Source organism: Tupaia chinensis, unplaced genomic scaffold (assembly GCF_000334495.1).
Source record: "Tupaia chinensis unplaced genomic scaffold, TupChi_1.0 Scaffold138910_1, whole genome shotgun sequence".
NCBI lineage: Eukaryota > Metazoa > Chordata > Mammalia > Scandentia > Tupaiidae > Tupaia > Tupaia belangeri.
Genome location: NW_006198801.1, coordinates 695,491 through 706,243, shown reverse-complemented (window position 1 = coordinate 706,243; position 10,753 = coordinate 695,491).

Genomic DNA, 10,753 nt, shown 5'->3' with positions numbered 1-10,753 from the left:
GCACATGTGCATGCATGTCCAAGATCCCTGGAGGAGAATGGAGGAGAAGGGATTATGGTATGTCTATCCCCCCAGGAGGGGTTTTCACTGCCTCTGTCTCTCTCTCTCTCCAGCAAGACAAAAAAAAAAAAAAAAAAGAGAGAGATTCTCTTAAATAACCATTATACAGTTATCAATGTCATAAATTTACATTGATATAATACTTTAATCTACCATCCATATTACAGTTTTGCCAGTTGTCCTAATAATGTCCTTCCTGGCTTTCTTTCCCTTCCACTATAAGGTCTAGTATAGAGTCAGGTATTGCATTTAGTTATCATGTCTTTTTTTTCTTTCCCCCGAGAGAAATTTTTTTCTATAGGGCACATATGCTAACTGGAGAAACAGAAAGTGAGAAATCACCACCCCAGCCCCAGGGGGATGGCCATGCTGCAATCCTTTCTCCTCCATTCTCCTCTTGGGATTTTGGGCATGCACACACACATGCCCAGAGTGAGTTTTAAGCCACCAGGTTCAGTTATGTGGGAGTCCAGCTATGTAACCACTACGCCATCTGCTGATCCCTCGCCCCTCCCATTTTAGTTGAATGTTGCTTAGTGTTTCCTCATGAACAGATTAAAGCTATACATTCTGGGGCAGAATACTGCCTAGATGATCTTGCACCTTCTCAGGGTATCTAGAGCATATGATATTCATCTTCCACTCACTGATGATGTACATTTTTGAAAGAATTATTTATTCATTTATTTTAATTTGACCAGAGAGAGGGACAGAGTGAGAGAGAGAGAGAAAGAAAGTGAGAAAGCAAGCCACCAGGTCCCGGATTCGAACCACAGTTGGCTATGTGAAAGTCCAGCACTTTTACTTCTACACCACCTGCTGACCCCTAAATATCCACTTTATTTTTTAAAAGCTCAAAAGAACAAAGTTTAGAGGACTTCTAGAGATCTAAGTATGTGGGAATGAGAACAAAACCTCATTCATGTGCTATGAGTGTGGCACACCCCTGCTCCACGAGGGAGGAAAAGCTCTGGCACAAAGGACCCTGCCAAACCTTGCCCTGTAAACCTATCTGCCTATTTATTTATATCCTTTAAAATATCCTTTATAATAAACTGGTGTGTGTAAGCATTCCCTGAGTTCTGTGAGCTGCACTAGCAAATTAATCAAGACTAAAGAGGGTAGGTGGTAGGAACGCCAACTTGTAGCCAGTTCATCAGAAGTTCCAGAGGCCCAGACTTAGAACTGGTATCTGAAGTGGGGTGGTCTTGTGAGCCTAAGCCTTCAATCTGTGGAGCTGATACAATCTCCAAAGAGATAATGAACTAGCTGAGAGATGCCAGTTGGCATACACTGTAGAACTGACTGCGTGTTGATGGGGAGAAAATCCCACACTTGGGGATCTCAAAAGCAATCTGTGTTGTGAGCACACAGAAGGAAAAACTAGGTTTGTGGGGTTTTGTTGTCATTCTGCAGACATGTTAGAAGAGAGGCATGGAAGAGTCTCTCTCGGAGCCTCTAGAAGAAACCAACCCTGCCAACACCTTAATTGGAATTTCTTCTCTCTCTTTTTTAATGAGAGGAAGTGTGTGTGCGTGCATAAGAGCAGGGGAAAGAGGAAGAGAAGGAGAGAGCCCTCAACAGGGTCTCATCATGGTGCAATTCCCTTTCCACAGATCTCCAGGCTCCTCAGGATTCTGGACCCCATGTCACTCACCTGGTGTGTGTGTGTGTTTGTGTGTGTGTGTTTTTGGAGCGTTTTTTTTTTTTGGCTATAGGGCACGTGTGCTTGCCAGACAGACAGAGAGAGAGACAGAGAGATAGAAAGTGAGAAATCACCCCCCAGGGGAGATGGCCACACCGCAATCCCTTCTCCTCCGTTCTCCTCTTGGGATCTTGGGCACGCACGCACACGCGCCTGGCGTGAGTTTTAAGCCACCGGGTCTGGGATGCGAACTGCGGTCGACTACGTGGGAGTCCAGCGACATAGCCATTACGCTAACTGCTGGTTCCCTCACCTGGTGTGTTTTTTAGGCTGACTGAAAATCCTAACTGTGTCACCATGTAGCTTCCAGCACTGCAGAGCACCACAGTGACTGAGCCATCGATTTTAAATTTCCGGCATCCTGAACTAGAAGATAAATTTCTGTTGTTTTAAGTTGCCTAGTTTGTGCCAGTTTGCTATGGCAGCCTCAGGAAACTATTATGATCTAGGCATTAGATGCTCATTGCTACTGGGTGACTTTAATTCATGGTCCTTTCAGCAGACACAAGCCAGGAAACAGAAATATGTCTGTATATACATATATGACTGTGCACACAAACATGCTTGTATACACACACATACATATTTTAGAGTTCACAAGTTCACACCAATACCTCCTAGTTCAGTCCATCTCCATATGGCTCTTTGTTGCCTGCCCCAATTTCATATTTGTATGTCTTTTTTTCCCAATACCATCAACACATTTATTCATTGGCTCAAGCCTGTGATGCAATTAAAATAGCGAAAGAATTGCTTTGCCTATACCACTACAATAAATAAATCTATTAAAAAGAGTTGGGGGGCAGGGGAGGAACAGGTGGTATGGTGGTTAATGCGCTGAATCTCACATGGCTGATTTTTTTAAAAAAATGTTATTAATTTATTTATTTTACATACTTTCACTGAACATCACCACAGCATACCAATGTTGATTTTCCAGCCAGAATACACTGTAGAGTGGCTTAGTCATACATGTAATCACCAAATATTTTCCATTTCTTGTTTCATATATATATGTATATGTATGTATGTATATATATATATATATATATATATATATATATACACACATATATCCCCCATGACTTTAGGCATGAAACTCTGCGGGTAGAATGAATATACTATAAAATATATATGACTTTAGGCATGAAACTCTGTGGGTAGAATGAATATACTATAAAATAGTGCATAGCTGAGGCTATATAGCTTACTGTGGTTACTAAATAGGTATTTTTAAAATACATTTTTTAATGTCAACAAAGGAAGTTTTAGTTTTAATAAATCAAAATAAAAAAATATTAAGAGAACTTTGCTTAATACTTAAAGCCAGCAAACAGGTTAGGATTATGTTCAAATTGTAGGAACATGGACCTGTCCACAATTTGAGAGAAGACAAAATTCCTTAACATTGGAAAACAAAGCATAGAAGGTCGGTAATGTTTTAGTCAAAAATCATAAAATTCTATTTCACCAGTTCAAACTCCTGTACTTTATCTTCGGCTGTGGTCCGATCTTTCCGTTTAAATTCTGGAAGATAACGTTCAACTCTGGACTTGTCCCTACCATTAAGCAGGCCATTTTCTTCCCTGTTTTAGAACTCTTATTTCTGTGTATCTGACTTTAGTTTTCCTGGGATAGCACTCCCTTCAGAACTTCTTGGAGAGCTGGTCTGGTGTTGGTAAATTCTTTCAGGTTTTGTTTATCTGAGAATGTACTCCTCTTCTCTTTCCATATAAAGGATAATCTTGCCGGCATAGTATTCATGATTGAAATTGTTTTTCACTCAACACTTTGAATATATTTTCCCATTCTTTCCTTGCTCACATTGTTTCCAATGAGAGGTCTGCTGTTAGCCTGATGGGATATCCTTTGTAAGTAACTTGATATTTCTCTTTTGCCAGTCTAAGTATTCTGTCTTTGTGGTTTCTGTCATTCTGGCTATAATGTGTCTTGGAGAAGATCTTCTTGGGTTGAACCTGTTTGGGGTCCTTTGTATTTCTTGGATCTGGATCTTCGAATGCCTTTCTAGGTTTGAGAAATTTTCTTCCAAGATTTCATGTAATAGATTGCCAATTCTCTTATTAGTTTCTTCACCTTCTGGGATGCTGATTATCTGGATGTTTGGACATTTAATGGCATCTAGTATTTCTCATATATTATTCTCATTTTGGGGGGGGTATTTTCTCAGTCTTTGTGGTGGATTTTACTAGTCCAGCGATTCCCGTCTACTACATCTGAGATTCGATTTTCTGTATGATCTAGTTTGCTTTTAATATTTTCAGAGGAGGTTTTGACTTCCTGTATTATACCCTTCATCTCCAACAGTTCTATTTGATTCTTTTTTATGGTGTGTATTTCTTCCTTCAGTTTTCACAAGAACTTCTTCACTTCCTGGAACTCATTAGATTTTTCCTTCTGGTGTTCATTGTCTCTCTTCTCTTCCATCTCTGTTAGTTTTTTCACTATGAATACTCTATAAATTCTTTATCAGCTATTTCCGTGAGTTCCATTGTACTGTCTGTGGATGAAGAGGAGTTAATCTTTTCCCTCGGGGGTGAGGTATTTTCTTGGTTTCTCATATTTCTTGTGTCCCTGCATTGATTTCTAGTCATCTGATGGGTTATTCATTTCTTCCTAATTTTCTAAGATCTTCCTAAACTCAATCTGAGTGATCAAAGGTGCACAGGAGGATGTGGTCTGCAAACTCTTTGGAGTTGCATTTTTCTCCCTTTGTGTCACAGGGGGGCTCTACCAGGGTAAATTCTCAGGAGAACATTTTCATTGCCTTATTTCTGAAATCACTAGATCTCTGCTCTCATGGTGGACTCAGTCTTCTTCTCCAACTCATCTGGCTGGAGAGATATTTTACAGAGACTCTTGATGCTTTGGACTTGTCATCTAGAGACCCTGCACACAACCCACAGCACACACTCCAGGACTCTAGCTCTCCAGTCACCCAGAACTCCTACTTCAGTAACGCCTCACACATAGCTGATTTTATGGTTTGATTCCCAGAAAATCATGCCAGGTGAGTATGCGTGCATATCCAAAAATCCCAAGAGGAGAACGGAGGAGAAAGGGCTATGGCATGGTCATCCACCCAAGGGGTGATTTCTCACTTTCCTTCTCACTGTCTCTCTCTGGTTAGCATTTGTGCCCTATGACAGAACCTTAAAGAAAAAAAAATCGTCAGGCCATAGTGTGTTCCTATTGAGATTAGTAGTCATAAAATTTCAATGAAACTAGTTAGAACAGCTGTAAATATTCCTCTAGCTTGTTCATCTGCCTATATGCAAACATGCAGTAAACAGAGAACTAATTTAACTGAACTGTTTTTTTTTTTTTCCCAGTGCAATATGATGGAGGGAGATGGGAAAGTTTGTTGAGGGAATATTTAAGGAATGATTGTAATTACAAACCATGGACCACAGCTAAGGATAATAAGGAGAGATATGAGGATACAAGGGTAGTTAGGGACAGATCAGTGATTTGTATTAGCGTCATAGAGTTGATGGAGTTGGACAACCATGAGGAGTGAACTTTAGAGATAATAAGAGGTAGTTTGAGGAGTTGTTATCCTGCTTCATGGTCTGAAATGTTTTTATATTCTGACTAACTTCCAATTTATATCTCCAGCCTGAATTTCTATCCTACACTCTATACTGTACATTTAACTACCTTTTTTAAAAGAGATTTTTGCTATAGGGTGCGTGTGTGTACCGGAGAGAGAGAGAGAAACAGAGAGACAGAAAGCAAGAAATCATCCCCTGGGGGTATAGCTACACTGCAATCCATTCTCTTCCATTCTCCTCTACGGATTTTTAAAATTCTTTTTCTTTTTTTTAATTTTAAAATTCATTTATTTGTTTACTTATTTTCTGAAACATTTTAAAAAATTAATTAATTAATTTACATTCATTCCCTGAGCATTGTCACAGCATACAAAATGTAATTTCCCATCCAGAATATAATGTATAGTGACTTATACATATATTTTACCCCTATTTCTCACCCTCTGCCATTCCCTACCCTCCTCCTACACTATCTCAGGTGTCTACAATTGTTTTCCATTCTTATTTCCCCCACATTTTAATGATTTGCAAGATTTCTTAAATAATCTAACTACTTTCAATAGCAAGTTTGGATGGTACACACGTATCTGTGAATACATGTCTGACTTTAGATGTGAAAATCTGAGTAGAATGAATATATTATAAGGTAGCACCTAGCTGATGCTATATAGCTTATATCAGTCCCTGATTAGGTATTTTTTAATATATTCATTTAATTTTAAGAAAAGCAGTTTTTGCTTTAATAAAGCAAAGAAATGCTAAGGAACGCTGCTTAAAACTTAAAGCCAGGAAACAGATTAGGATTCTGTTCAAACAGTAGGTATATAACCCTATTGGCAGCTCAAGACAGGACAAAAGTCCTTAAGACCAGAACAGAGCCTAGAAGAAAATCAGTAATATTTTAGTCAAAAGTCATAAAATGCTATTTCACCAGTTCAGTCTCATGTACTTAACTGATCTTCTGCTGTGGTTTGATCTTCCTGATTAAATTCTGGGCTATAATATTCAACTCTGGACTTGTCTCTATGATTAAGTTGGCCATTTTCTTAGTTTTTGAACTCTTATTTCTGTGTGTCTGTATTTAATTTTTCTGGTATAGCACTCCCTTGAGAACTTCTTAGAGATCTGGTCTGGTGTTGGTAAATTCTTTCAGGTTTTATTTATCTGAGAATATTCTTGTCTTTTCTTTCCATGTGAAGGATAATCTTGCTGGGTACAGTATTCTTGGTTGAAATTGCTTTTCCCTTAACACTTTGAATACATTTTCCCATTCCCAATATTAGTATCTTGTCTTTGTGGTTTTGGTCATTCTGGCTGTAATGTGTCTTGGAGATCTTCTTGGGTTGATTCTATTTGGGATTCTTTGTATTCCTTGGGACTAGATCTTTGAATGCCTCTCTAGGTTTGGAAAGTTTTCTTCCAGGATTTCCTGGAATAGATATCAATGCCCTTATGAGTCTCTTTACCTTCTGGGATACCAGTTATCTGGATATTTGGGCATTTGATGGTATCTAGTATTTCTCGTGTATTATTCTCATTTTGGGGGGCTATCTTCTCAATCTTCATGGTGGATTTTTCTAGGCCAGTGATTCTATCTTCTACATTTGAGATTTGATTTTCTGTATGATCTAGTCTGCTTTTAATACTTTCAAGGGAGATTTTGACTTCCCATATTATAGCCTTCATCTCTAACAGGTCCATTTAATTCCTTTTTTATAGTGTATATTTCCTCTTTTAGGCCTTGCAAGAATTTCCTCATGTCTTGGAACTCATCATTTCCTTTCTCCTGCATCTTCTGCAGTTCATTGTCTCTCTTGAATTCCATCTCTGTTAGCTTTGTCACTATGAATATTCTAAATTCTTTATCAGACATTTGCATGAGTTTCATTGTACTGTCTGAGGATGAAGAGGAGTTATTCTTTTCCCTTGGAAGAGAGGTATTTTCTTGCTTTCTCATATTTTTTGCGACACTGTGGTGATTTCTAGTCATCAGTTGGATGGTGCATTTCTTCCTAATTCTTGAAGTTCAATCTGAGCGTTCAGAGGCATACAGAAGCAGATGTTCTGCGATCTCTTTTCTGTTCCATTTTTACTCTGTGCATCAGATTCAGTGAGAATAGACAAATATTCTTTTTTTTTTTTGAGAGGTTTTCGCTATAGGGCATGTGTGCTCGCCAGACAGATAGAGAGAGACAGAGAGACAGAAAGCGAGAAATCACCCCCCGGGGGGATGGCCACGCCGCAATCCCTTCTCCTCCATTCTCCTCTCAGGATATTGGGCATGCATGCACATGCACCTGGCGTGAGTTCTAAGCTACCGGGTCCGGGATGCGAACCGCGGTCGACTATGTGGGAGTCCAGCAACATAGCCATTACGCTAACTGCTGGTTCCCCAAATATTCCAACCCTGATTGTATTCAGATATTTGGATCCTGTTCCCTTGGACCTATCTAGACACTTAGTGTGTAGAGGTAGAAATGATTCTGGAGGGGGAAGTCTCAGCAGAAAATATTCATTTTTGGTCAAGGAAAGCAAGATTTCACAGCTCAAATTTAGTATCCATCTCAGGATGATCCTCTCAGGATTTGGGACATGCATGCACACACAGGCCTGGAGTGAGTTTAAACCACTAGGTCCGGGACTTGAACCACAGTAAACTACACGGAGTCCAGCAACATAACTACTACACCATCTGCTGGTCCCTCTTACTGCCTTTTTAACATCTCTGTTTAGAAGTATAAAATTAAAACTGTGGGGACCAGCAGTTAGCATAATGGCTATGTCGCTGGACTCCCATGTAGTCAACCACGGTTCAAGTCCCAGACCTGGTGGCTTAAACTCACGCCGGGTGGGTGTGCGTGTGTGCCCAAGATCCTGAGCGGAGAATGGAGGAGAAGGGATTGTGGCATGGCCATCCCCCCTGGGGGGTGATTTCTCACTTTCTGTCTCTCTGTCTGTCTCTGTCTGTCTGGCGAGCGCATGCACCCTATAGCAAAAACTCCAAAAAAAAAAAAAAAATCCAAACAAACAAATGACCAAAACTGTGGAGGGATCTCAATATTACAACATCCAGTCTTTTATCTGAAATCCATGAACTGATTGGATGAGGCTTACCCACATTATGGGAGGTATGAGAAGACCTTGAAGAGTTCATGGGAAAATGGAATTAGAGGACAAGTTCATTTTAGTGCAAAACATATTTTGAAATCCATGCATTTTTAAAAATAATATACATCTTTCATGAACTTTTTGAAGACCCCTCATAATCTACTTTATTCAAAACATTTTTAAAAATGACATTATATACTCGTAAGAAGTGCAATCATGTGCTGCTTAATTATTTCATTTTGCAATGGACTACATATGAAATTATGGTCCCATAAAATTATAACAGAGCTGAGAAATTCCTATCATTTTTTTTGAGAGGTTTTTGCTATAGGGTGCATGTACTCGCCAGACAGACAGAGAGAGACAGAAAGACAGAAAGCGAGAAATCACCCCCAGGAGGGATGGCCACACCGCAATCCCGTCTCCTCCATACTCCTCTCGGGATCTTGGGCACACACGCACACGCGCGGGTCTCCGGGACGCGAACCGCGGTTGACTACGTGGGAGTCCAGTGACATAGCCATTACATTAACTGCCATTACACATTTTGACTGATGGTGGACAATCACCCAGACATTATAGCCTACCCAGGTTGACATATAAAATTAGCCATCACAGACTAGAAGCATAGAAGAAAAGAAAATTTAACTAAGTAAAATAAACAAAAAATATGTCTTGCTATAACAACATTTAAAATAAATGTAAATGGTTTAACATTAAAAGGTACAGACTCTCAGGTTGAATTTTAAAACATAAGTCCAATAATATACTGTCAGAGTTATCACTTGAAAAGACACAGGAATGGACCAGCAAGTGGCATGTTGGTTAAGGCACTGGACTCCCACATGGCTAACCACAGTTTGAGTCCCAGACGACCTGGCAGCTTACTTTCTCATTTTCTCTCTCTTCCTCTCTGTCTTTCTCTGGTGAGCACATGTGCCCTATAGCAAATTAAAAAATAATAATAATAAATAAAAATAAACAAAAATAATAATAAATAAAACTAGTTTTTTAAAAGATACAGGAAGTTCAGAAATAAAAGGGGAAAAAAAGTATATGTTAATAAAAAGAGAGAAAATTCGGACCAGCAGTTGGCGAAATGGCTATGTTGTGGTTCGAGTCTTGGACCCAGTGGCTTAAACTCAGGCCAGGCATGTGAGCATGTGTGCCCAAGATCCCAAGAGGAGAATAGAGGAGAAGAGATTGGCATGGCCATCCCCCCAGGGGGGTGATTTCTCGCTTTCTATCTCTCTGTTTCTCTCTTTCTGGTGAGCGCATGCACCCTATAGCAAAAACCTCTCCAAAAAAAAAAAAGAAAGAAAAGAAAAGAAAAGAAAAGAGAGAAAATCTATAGTAGCAGTCCTAATGGCTGGGGAAGGAAAAAAAAAAAAAAAAAAAAAGTTTTATTTACTCATGATAGCACATGCATGTGCATTAGAGAAAGAGAGATAGAGACAGAGACAGAAAGAAGAACCCTTGACAGGGCCTTGTTACATTACAATCCCATTTCTCTAAGTCCTCCAGCTCATGAGCAGCATACTTAAATGCGTGGTGTGTTTTCAAGTCAACCCAGGAATCCAAACTCACAGTGGTCAGGTCGTCTCCAGCACTAGTTCAGTATATCACTGTGCCCCCAGGCTGGGCCACAAAATAAAATATAAGATATAATAAGGGACAAAAAAACCGACATTATATACTGGTAAGAAGTACAGTCATGTGCTGCATAATTACTTCAGTTTGCAATGATGGTCCCATAAAATTATAACAGAGCTGAGAAATTCCTATCACCGAGTGACACTGTAGCTGCTATAATGTAGTGTAATGCATTACTCCCACATATGTGATAATGCTGGTGTAAACAAACCTACCGTACTATCAGTCATACAAAAGTATGGCATGTACCGTTACAGCACATAAGGTTTGATAATCAAAATAGATGACTATGTAAGTGATTTATGTATTTACTATACTGTACTTTTTATAGTTTTTAATAGTATATTCTGAAAAACAATCAACGTCTATAGGTCATTTTATGAGAAGAATTTTCGTTTATCAACCCGATCTACTTTCTGAATACAGAGTATGCAAGAAGCAAGGAGTGGAAATCCCCAGAGAAGTCAAAGGAAGAGTCTGGAAATCCTAAGTGGGAACAAGTGTCTATAGAAACTGAAGAGCAGCAATGGGCTTCCAGTCAACCAAGCACATCTACAGAGTTACCAACAACTTAGCAAAAGGGAAACTATAAAAAAAATCTGTGAAGGATGAGAAAGCTTCCTGTCCATAGGAAAAGGCACAATGCAATGACAGC